Here is a 10637-nt window from a genome sequence, read left to right as displayed (position 1 = left end):
ATTCTTTTGCATCATATTGTTTCATTATATTATACTTAGACTGGTTACTACTGATTTCAATTTAACGTATTGCTCCTTTCAACTCTGATTGCTTGTTTAATTGTAGTGGTTTTTATGCTTATATTTATGTAACATGATTTTTGTATTCATATGGTTGGATTGTACAGGACCTTGATGTAAAACAGCATTCACTTGCTGATCTTGTTATCCTGTCAAAATATGTTGAAATAAAATAAAATAAATAAAATAAAATAAAATAAAATAAAGTACACTGGACAGCAAAAGAAAATTCCCACTTCTGTCGAAGGCCGCATACAAAAATTAACCCCTAGAAATATACAATTTTTGTACACAGGTGTGCTACAATACCCCTTACTTATCACATGCACATCAGCAAGTAAACGTATTCATAACAAAGAAGAACTTGGCATGCACAGCCTGAGACAGCATCTTGGTCAATTGAATCAAAAGTCCCTTTACACAATGTACGACCTCAGCACTTTCCACCATGCAAAAATGACCACTGAATGGACAACATTTTTAAACAACCAATGTGTCAAAGTGAATAACTGTTTTTTTCAAAATGATGTTAATGAGTGTATTCTGTATTTAGGGATGCTATCCTTCCTGATTATGCTAATTCTCAGAATAAAATCAGTTAGCTCTTTAGACTGGACATTAGATTGTTTACTCTGGTCGACTAGCTTCCATCAGGAAATCTGTGCCACGTACGTCTTAATTGTAAGGCTTGTAACGCTCATTCTGTTACATTTGTGACTCTTGATTCAGTGACCAAGATGCTGTGCATGTCATTTTTTTCTTTGTAATAAAGATAATCACTTGCTATTGGGTATGTAATTACTAGGCCTACGTGCTTTTGTTGCAGCATACCTGTGTACAAAAATTGTTTATTTCTAGGTGGTGAATTTTTGTGTGCAGCCTTTGACAGAAGAAGGTACTTTCTTTTACTGTCCAGTGTAAATAACGAAATAAACATTATTTCCAAGTCCATCGATGAAATGGCCATTTCCTAACAAACTCGATCCCTATGTTAATATTTTCGTTTCTAAACGATCGTTCGTCGACGAAATGAGTGATATCGTAACGAAATATTCCATGCGTGACTTGGCGCCCCATAGATGTTGAGGCTGCTGCCCGTCAGCGTTTTTTTTTAAGACGGCACAGATTGGGGCATGGCGCGTGTTAAACCTATGGGAAAAACGTTGGGTTAGGGTTTTTGGTTATGGTTAGGGTTAGGGTTAGGGTTAGGGTTGGGGTTAGGGTTAGGGTTAGGGTTAGGGTTAGGGTTTGATGGTTATGGTTAGGATTAGGATTAGGGTTAGGTTTAGGGATAGGGTCCCCGATAAATTTTTAGTTCCCCCAATCTGTGCCGTCTAAAAAAAACACGCTGCCCGTCAATAGATGGCGTGATTCTAAGTACAATGTAAACAATGCAATGGTTAAGCACTATTTGGGCACCCGTCCCGCTTCATCATAAATATTCGTCATAAAACTCCAAACTCCAAATTTTTTATCATCTACATGTATCCGTAATACCTTGGAAAATCTAATACATGAAGGGGCGGCGCAGCCGTGGGGGCCGTGGGGGCTCGGGCCCCCACACTTTTTGTGCACCATACAAAGGAATACATAAGGTGTCATTACTGTGGGCCCCCACACTTTTTTCAACGCGGAAGTACGCAAGTGGCACTAAAATAGAAATAGATGAGATCTTGAAGTATGGCGGCGGTAAGGTTAAGTGCTTTCTCTGAAGACCTTTTTTTGTTATAACACTCGGAAATGTGATGGGAGAGAATGAGCTGAGGACCTTTTTTTTTTTTTTTTTTTTGCTTGTCAGCTGAAGAAACCCGGAAGTGGACGGGGAGAGATGAGCTGAGGACCCCCCCCCTTTTTTTTTTTTTTGCTTGTCAGCTGAAGAAACCCGGAAGTGGACGGGGAGAGATGAGCTGAGGACCTTTTTTTTTTTTTCGCTTGTCAGCTGAAGAAACCCGGAAGTGAACGGGGACGGGGAGAGATGAACATTTTTCCATCTCCCGGCGAGACGTTTTTACATTCCCCGTTGATGCAATTTTTCGAGATTTTTGAATTTCCCGGCGATACGTTTTTACATTCTATGGCACGTACCCACCGTTCTGGGCACTTAATTGTACAGTATCTTACTGTCTGATGAATATTCATGATGAAGCGGGACGGGCGCCCAAATAGTGCTTACCTAAACAATGGGTGATTTCAAGTTTGGTGCTTGTTCTAAATTAATGCTATCAGAGAGTGAGGTGACCCGAGACGCCGCGGGAGATTCAAGCAAAAAGTTTTGAATTACCAGTAATCAGCTTTCAAGTTTTATCGCCTATTAGGCATTTGTCATCAGAGTACAAACACATGGTAACTGCTCTGCAAGAATTCTGCGGGAAAGTTTAATTTTGAATTATTTTTTCCCACACTTTTTTATTGTTTTTTTTTTTTCATTCAGTGTGAAGTGTTTCTGAATTCATCTCACAGCTTTAGCGGGCACTTAACACGCAATATATAGGCCTTATTAGTGCCAATAATATGCAAAAAAAAAATGCAAAAAAAAAAAATAGCTCAATCGTGATTTTAGGCGCCATTTTGAATGGGGAGGGGGGGGGGTTCTGGGGTAAACTAGGACATCACCACTATGCCACTAAGTTCTCCCTACATTCAGTTATGATAAACATATATCAATGATTTTCTTATCATTTTCTTTAAATTTCAGATGCTCTATATGCAACTTTCTGTATGTATCATAATGGATATATCACTCTTCATGATATTCACACACATAGAGCCTACGCGCGCGCGCACACACACACACACACACACACACACACACATACACGCACATTATTAATGATGATTATGTTATTGTAACATTGCCAAGCCTCTAGTTACTGGTTGTCCCACTTCACCCCAACCAATGTCCAACTTCTCCCAGGTGACCCAATTCACCCCGTTCAAGAAGTTTTTGTTGTTGTTGTTGTTGTTGTTGTTCGATATCACAAAATGTAATATGAGACTTATAGGAATATGAAGTAACAACCCATTATGTGGCCTATAGCATCAGTATATAGTCTTTGGGTCCGAGACATGAGTGCCCCATTCTAAATATCAGAAAAGTTATACGAGATATTTCATCTAATCACAATTTTTGTCCCACTTCACCCCACTCCCCCCTAGAATATGGGCCTCCCATCAGTATTCGTAATAATGCACTGTAGAAGAGCATCCAAAGAATGAACACAATGGCTGGGACTATGTTGTATTCATATTGAATAGATTAACGGAGTTGGGGAGAAAAATGTATAGCTGGTCGACTTGGCATCATTATGTAAACAGAACCTTTTACAATGGACTTTTATGGGGGCCTTTAAGGGACATCGTAAATATTTCGTCTCACAGAAAGTTTTGATGAATTATTGTCACGAGAATCTCACAATTTCGAAACCACAACCACGAAAAAGTTTCTGGATATTATGTGCAATCTGTTCTGAGGGGATAATAGAATCACTAGCTGAACTCTACAGTAGGGTTCAAGGATGTTTGTGTTGTACAAAAACGAACCAACACGTGGACCATCACGCACGTGCCCAACTTGTCTATAGTATTCATGTATATAGGTCAGCAATGTATTTTGCGTCGTTTTTTTTTTTTTTTTTTTTTTTGGTCTTTTTGTTTTCGCGAATGATTTCTCGTCTCGGTCGGGAAGGAGCGAAGGCCTCGGTGGTCACCCCCCCCCCCCCTCCACCCTCCGGCATCCAGCGGTATGCACTTAGAATCGTATCATGTAATACTTAATGACTTAACTCCTTGCATTTCATGTTTAAATGTCAAATGATAGGCTTAGAATGCTAATAACTGACATTGATTTACAAATTCATTTCACCCACAACCACTGTGCGCTGTATATGCATGGCACGGAGAATTGCTATTTTCTAGAAAGAAAAAATACCTCAGTTTCTAATTCTGTCACTGCAATGGTTCAAAATCACGAAGTGCATTAAAGGTTTTGCTCATAAATCATGGCGTATGAATCCTATATACCCACATAGGCTATAATCCTATTATAGTAATTATGCTTGCATTAACTTTTTATAGACCTTATAAAGGTTGTCTGCCGCTAGGATTAATAAACTACAGTCATGTTTTCATCAGACGTTGCAATTTGTGGTGGGCATGTTTAATCGTTTTTTCCAAAAAATGAGTCTATGAGATTGGGATAAACTGAGAGAGCAATAAAGCGGATTTTTTTTTTTCATGCACATTTTAAATTTGCTTCTGCAATCAAGAGTCATGAGAGATGTAAGGTCTATGAGATATATGAACGTTGGCAGGGGCGGATCCAGGAATTCCGTATAGAGAGGGGGCGCGTTTACAAAATTAAAGGGGGGTGCACGCACCCCTCCCCCATTTTTTTCTTTTTATTTCTTTTATTTCAACAAAAAATAAAGTGGGGGCGTGCGCTGCTTGCGGTCCTCCCTGGATCCGCCACTGGTTGGTTCAAATAATCAGGGTTTCACGAGAATTTATGATGATAAAACGAAGTGAAAATAAAGGATTTGCCTAAGGGCACTCATGTGATGCAGAGACTAATACAAGACTGCAAAATATAGATATTTCAAGCCACTGTCATGGTTATAAACAGTTTACGTAACCTGTTAGGCCTATATGGCAGTCTAAGATGTGCCTTTTCTCACTGTGTAAATAGTAATATAGCTGTATGTGCAGGATATCTTTGTTGTTTATATCGCGATGAAAAATAATGGATCTATATCTTATTGGCTTTCTACTAATCTTTATGTCGTAGACGGGATCAACAGTCTAAATCTGAAATGCCTTGTAATATTCCTGATAGAAGATTATATTATCACCGTCATGGACCAAACATAATGACTCGATACGCATATACACATTGTCACGCGTTCACAGTAGGCTTACTACACTTACATTTCAGGGGCGTCACCAGCTTTTTTTTTTCAAGGGGATGCGTTTTGACACTAAATGTAACGAGATTTTTTGGACAGACATTATTTTGGAATATAGGAAGCTCTCAATCCCTAGACTTTTACTGTTTTTTGAGGGAAACCAAGCGGGGAAAGGGCACCGGCGTAGCTAGAATTTCATCGGGGGGGGGGGGGGGGGGAGTGTTAGTATCAATGCGAGGGAACGAGCAAGGGGGGGGGGGAGGGTGTGGAAGTGCCTGTTGTCCCCCCCCCCCTCCTCCCACGGTGAGAACTTTTTGCATTTTGATTTTGTAAAATGGTGCAATTTGATGCAGGCTTTTTGTGTGTTTTTATCGACTTGAAACAGTCCCACTTGTTTAAGGTAGCAGTACATTTTGATGGAAATTGTTGTTGAACAATGTGCCTATAAAATAGTATCATCCAAATAAACTTCCTGTTTTAATATTTACACTGAATATCATGAACGCGGCCAAGCAAGAGCGAGAGGAGTGAGCGAGGGAGAGGATGTGTGAGGGATTGTCCCCCTCCCACGGTGAGCACTTTTTGCATTTTGATGTCGTAAATAGTGCAATTTGATACAAGTTTTTTGCGTGTTTTATCGACTTGAAACAGTCCCATGCACTTGTTTAAGGTATCAGTACATTTTGAAGTAAATTGTTATTGAAACATTTGCCTATAAATGGTATATAAATAAACTTCTAGTATAGAATAAACTTGTGATACACTGATGTCATGAACGCTACCGAGCCCAAGCAAGAGGAACGAGCAAGGGGGCGGTTAACAGTGGGAGGGGCTTGCCCCCCCTATGAATGGATTATGGAATGACGGTGTGAAACGACAAATTACTGGCAGCAATATCAGGAGAATGGCATAACGACTACATGCGAGCGAGCGGAGCGAGCGATCTTGAAAATTTCGACATTTTACAGTCCCAAAACTGCCGTTTGTAGCCATATTTTTTGTGCTTTGGAAATTAAGGGGGGGGGGCGCACCGGGCGCAACTGCTGGCAATTACTGGCAGCAACATCAGGTGAATGGCATAACAATTAAATGCGAGCGAGCGAAGAGAGCGAGCTTGAAAATTTTGACATTTTACAGTCCAAAAACTGCCATTTGGAGCAATATTTTTTTTCGCTTTGGAAATGAAGGGGGGGGGGGGGTCGCACCGGGTGCAACTGCCGGCAATTACTGGCAGCAACATCAGGAGAATTGCATAACAATTAAATGCGAGCGAGTGGAGTGAATGAGCTTGAAAATTTTGACATTTTACAGTAAAAAAAAAGAACTGCTGTTTGTAGCTATATTTTTTCGCTTTGGAAATTAAGGGGGCACCGGGCGGAACTGCCGGCAATTACTGGCAGCAACATCAGGTGCATTGCATAACGATTAAATGTGAGCGAGCGAAGAGAGCGAGCTTGAAAATTTTACATTTTACAGTCCAAAAACTTCCGTTCTTAGCCATAATTTCTTCGCTTTGGAAATTAAGGGGGCGCACCGGGCGCAACTGCTGGCAACTTATACTGGCAGCAACATCAGGTGAATGGCATAACGATTCAATGCGAGCGAGCGAAGAGAGTTAGCTTGAAAATTTTGACATTTTACAGTAAAAAAAGACTGTATGTAGCTATATTTTTTTGCTTTGGAAATTAAGGGGGGCGCACCGGGCGCAACTGCTGACAATTACTGGCAGTAACATCAGAAGAACTGCATAAAGATTAAATGCGAGCGAGCTTGAAAATGTTGACATTTTGCAGTCCAAAAACTGCCGTTTGAAGCTTTTTTGCTTTCGAAATTCAGGGGGGGGGGCGCGCACCAGGCGCAACTGCTGGCAATTACTGGCAGCAATATCAGGAAATTTGAATGCGAGCGAGCGAGATTGAAAATTGTGACATTTTACAGTCCCCAAACTGCCGTTTCGTATTTTTTCGCTTTGGAAATTAAGGGGGGGGGCGCACCGGGCGCAACTGCCGGCAATTACTGGCAGCAACTTCAGGAGAATGGCGTTACGACTAAATGCGAGCGAGCGGAGCGAGCGAGCTTGAAAATGTTGACATTTTACAGTCAAAAAATTGCCGTTTGAAGCTATATTTTTTCGCTTTGGAAATTAAGAGGGGGGGGGGGGGGACGCCCGTGCGCCCCTGTGCGAGGTGGCGTGGAAGAGACCAAGCGGGGGAAGGATGTCCAAAATCTGCACTTTAGAGCATCCCCTAATTGTGCGTGTTTGTTTGTGTGTGTGTATTATATACATGGAAAAGTTAGGAATTAGCCCAGGTCAAGTCTTTTTATTGGCAATGCAAGACATTTTTATATAGACTAGTATGTAAAGCAACACTGCAAAATCAATAATCTAGCTTTGATATAACGAAGCGTAAGGTCATACAAAGGTGTACATTCTACATCACATCGCGCAACATTGTAGCGACTCTTTTTGCCGTTCGGATGTTCTGAGTACACTGGGCACATCCTGCTTATTATGCAGAATGCCAACCAGGAATCACGCTGAATCACAATCTTTTGTCGGGTCCGGGCTTTTTGAACAATTCTGTTTCACACTGTATACCTATTTAATTATGGTTAAAAGAAATCATAGAAAAATATCTTATTTCTTGATCACCCTTTCATTCAAAAGCAGCTTACTAACCCTTGAATAACTATTTTGGTAAGTCTTTGTTTTTTTTACCAGCGGATAGGGGGGAGGCATGGGGGTAACTTTTTTTTGTCGAAAAAAAAGTTAAGAAAATCTCCTCGTCTCTGCATTATGGAGGGGGGGGGGCAAAATGATATGCTTGCCCCTCCATTTTTTTTTTTAATGAGGCTAAGGCTCGCTCTTGGGCTGGCAATAAGGATTGGTCAGAAGTAACGTACATATAGACCCTACATAGTAGCACACGTACATGCAAAAGTGTACGTGCTCCGTATCGTACGGATGTACAATACGGTCGATAAAAAGTAAACACTGTATAGAATACTAGTAGATATGTATGAAATCAGTGCTACCAGAACCAGGGGTGCGAATTGTGTTTGCCCACGATTTTTTTTCCTGGTGCAAAATATTACACAAAAATAGGAAAAAAAAATAATTATTTAGCGTCCGGCGTTGAGGTCGCTCGCAGACTGAAGTTTTTTTTTTCTTCTTCTTTTTTAAGGATCTGAAGGGGGGGGGGGGGGGTGCGTTCGCACCCAACGCACCCCCCCCCCCCCCCGTGACGCCCATGCATTACTCTGTACAGAATGACTATCAAAATAATTTTGTGTGGGGGATAGCAAAGGCGACAGGCATCGCAGGATGAAAGAGAAATGCATATAGTTCTTGTATAATGTGATGTATATTCTAAAATTCTTCAGCGGTTATTCTAAATAGCTCAAGATTACGTTTCTGGTGTTGACCATGTTGATGGCTCCCATGCGAATTGACACACGCAAAAACAACAAGAGTGTGGTATTTGATGTTTTTTTATTCAGTCCAAATCAAGATGTAGAGAACAGCTAGGCAGCATAATAAATATACACTGAGCGTGTCATCGCAATAATTGGCAAACATATAAAATTATAATCAATTGTATTGTAATTACCCGACTTAGCCGAGTAAATCATCGTTCCATGCCATTACAATACATTATAAACCAAGAATGAGATAGATAGACTGACAGGAAGATAGATTGATAGATAGACAGATGGATAGACAGACAGAGAGGAGATACAGATAGATAGAGAGAGAGAGAGATAGATAGATAGATAGATAAATAGATAGACAGACAGACAGACAGACAGGAGATACAGATAGCTAGATACATAGATAGATAGATCAATAGAAAAATAGATAGATAGATAGATAGATAGATAGATAGACAAGGAGAGAGAGAGAGAGGTAGAGAACTGTATATAATTTGCATTTGATTGGAAATTAAATTTCCAGATGTCACAGAAAGCAGGCAGTATAATATACATGTAAAAGTACACCAAGTGTATAATTCTATATGAATATATCCCACGAATATTACACAACATAACTATTCGATTTGGTAGAAAGAAGAAATACTTTTTCATCCTATCACAATGCATTATTTAGCGCCAAGAGATAGATTATATAATGAAATTGTGCATTGTTTGTGTCAGGGCCTAGCTAGCTAGCTAAATAGATAAACACATAGAAAGACACGGGAGAGAGCTGCAAAATGCATAAAGTACGCTAAGTGTATCACTGACCCTTCTAAATTGGCAAACTTATACTGTACCCTATATCACATTGGCTTAGAAAATTTGTCGTTCCAACATAATTATCACAGTGCATTGTTTGTGTCAAGATCCTAGCTGGAGCATATGGATAGATAGATAGATAGATAGATAGATAGATAGATAGATAGACAGACAGATAGATGGATAGATAGATAGATAGATAGATAGACAGATAGATGGATGGATGGATGGATGGATAGACAGATATAGATAGATAGATAGATAGATAGATAGATAGACAGATAAATGGATGGATGGATAGATTGATAGATAGATAGATAGATAGATAGTTAGATAGATAGATAGATAGATAGATAGACAGACAGATAGATGGATGGATGGATAGATTGATAGATAAATAGATAGATAGCTGGATGGATGGATAGATACATAACACACATACACACACGTGCACAGAAAAAACTATTGCCTCGAGATCAGATGCAGAAAACAGATAAAACAGGGAAGTCTTGTGAATTGGCAAACTTATCAATATAATACAATTAACGTAATAATATTATCCGATTTGATTGAAAAAAATGGTTTTAAACCAGCTACTTTGCATTATTTTGTGCCAAGAGATATTAGAAAAATGATGCATTGCTTGTACCAAGAGCTAGCTATCGATGAGAAGAAATATAGCACTTTGGTAAGTACACCAAGAAATGTGCCATCCCAATAAATAAGACTGGCAAAGGTACAAAATACAATTTCTAATGATCACGTGATTTTGCTGAGTAAAATGCCGTTACAACCGATCACAGTAGATTGCTTGTGCTACATGAGGTTGATAATATATAATATAAAGAAAGAAACAATGTACAGTATATTGCTTTCGTACCAAGAGGAAGATTGATAAAAAGCTAGTGAAATTCCGATGTAGTTACCATTAGGATTGTGCTTTGGTTGAATTTGTTTGATAAGTTGCTCTACGGGTGAATAAACCCAAAGTCGAATACTTAAAAGTTGACATAATATCAGAACATACACTTTTACAAGTAAGATGACAGCTACCTGCACCAAATGAAACTGGTCTGGTGCGTAAGTGAAGGATGATATGAAAATAATATACTAGTACATGACATAGATACGTAGTCCAGGTATCAATCAGAGTGTATCAACATTCACAGTTCATAAAGTTTATACAATTGCCGACTGCTAAATCTAAAGACGAGCACTATTCACACAGAGATTCTTACACTCGATTAAATCGACTAATAACGAAGGAGTTATAATTATACGTAAAGACTTCATGTCTCCATCTCAAATTGCAAAGAAGATTGTGAATGCAGCAATTAAGAAATGAAATTTGAGAGATTTGAAATTTGAAGAGAAATTCGAGATATATATAATAAGGACGCGTGAGAACATTCGCTTCAATTAATCAATAAAATTTGTATT

This window comes from Diadema antillarum, unplaced genomic scaffold, assembly GCF_040938485.1.
Source record: "Diadema antillarum isolate AM-2024a unplaced genomic scaffold, OU_Dant_1.0 seq00002390_RagTag, whole genome shotgun sequence".
Lineage (NCBI taxonomy): Eukaryota > Metazoa > Echinodermata > Echinoidea > Diadematoida > Diadematidae > Diadema > Diadema antillarum.
Note: the sequence above shows the minus strand (reverse complement) of the source record.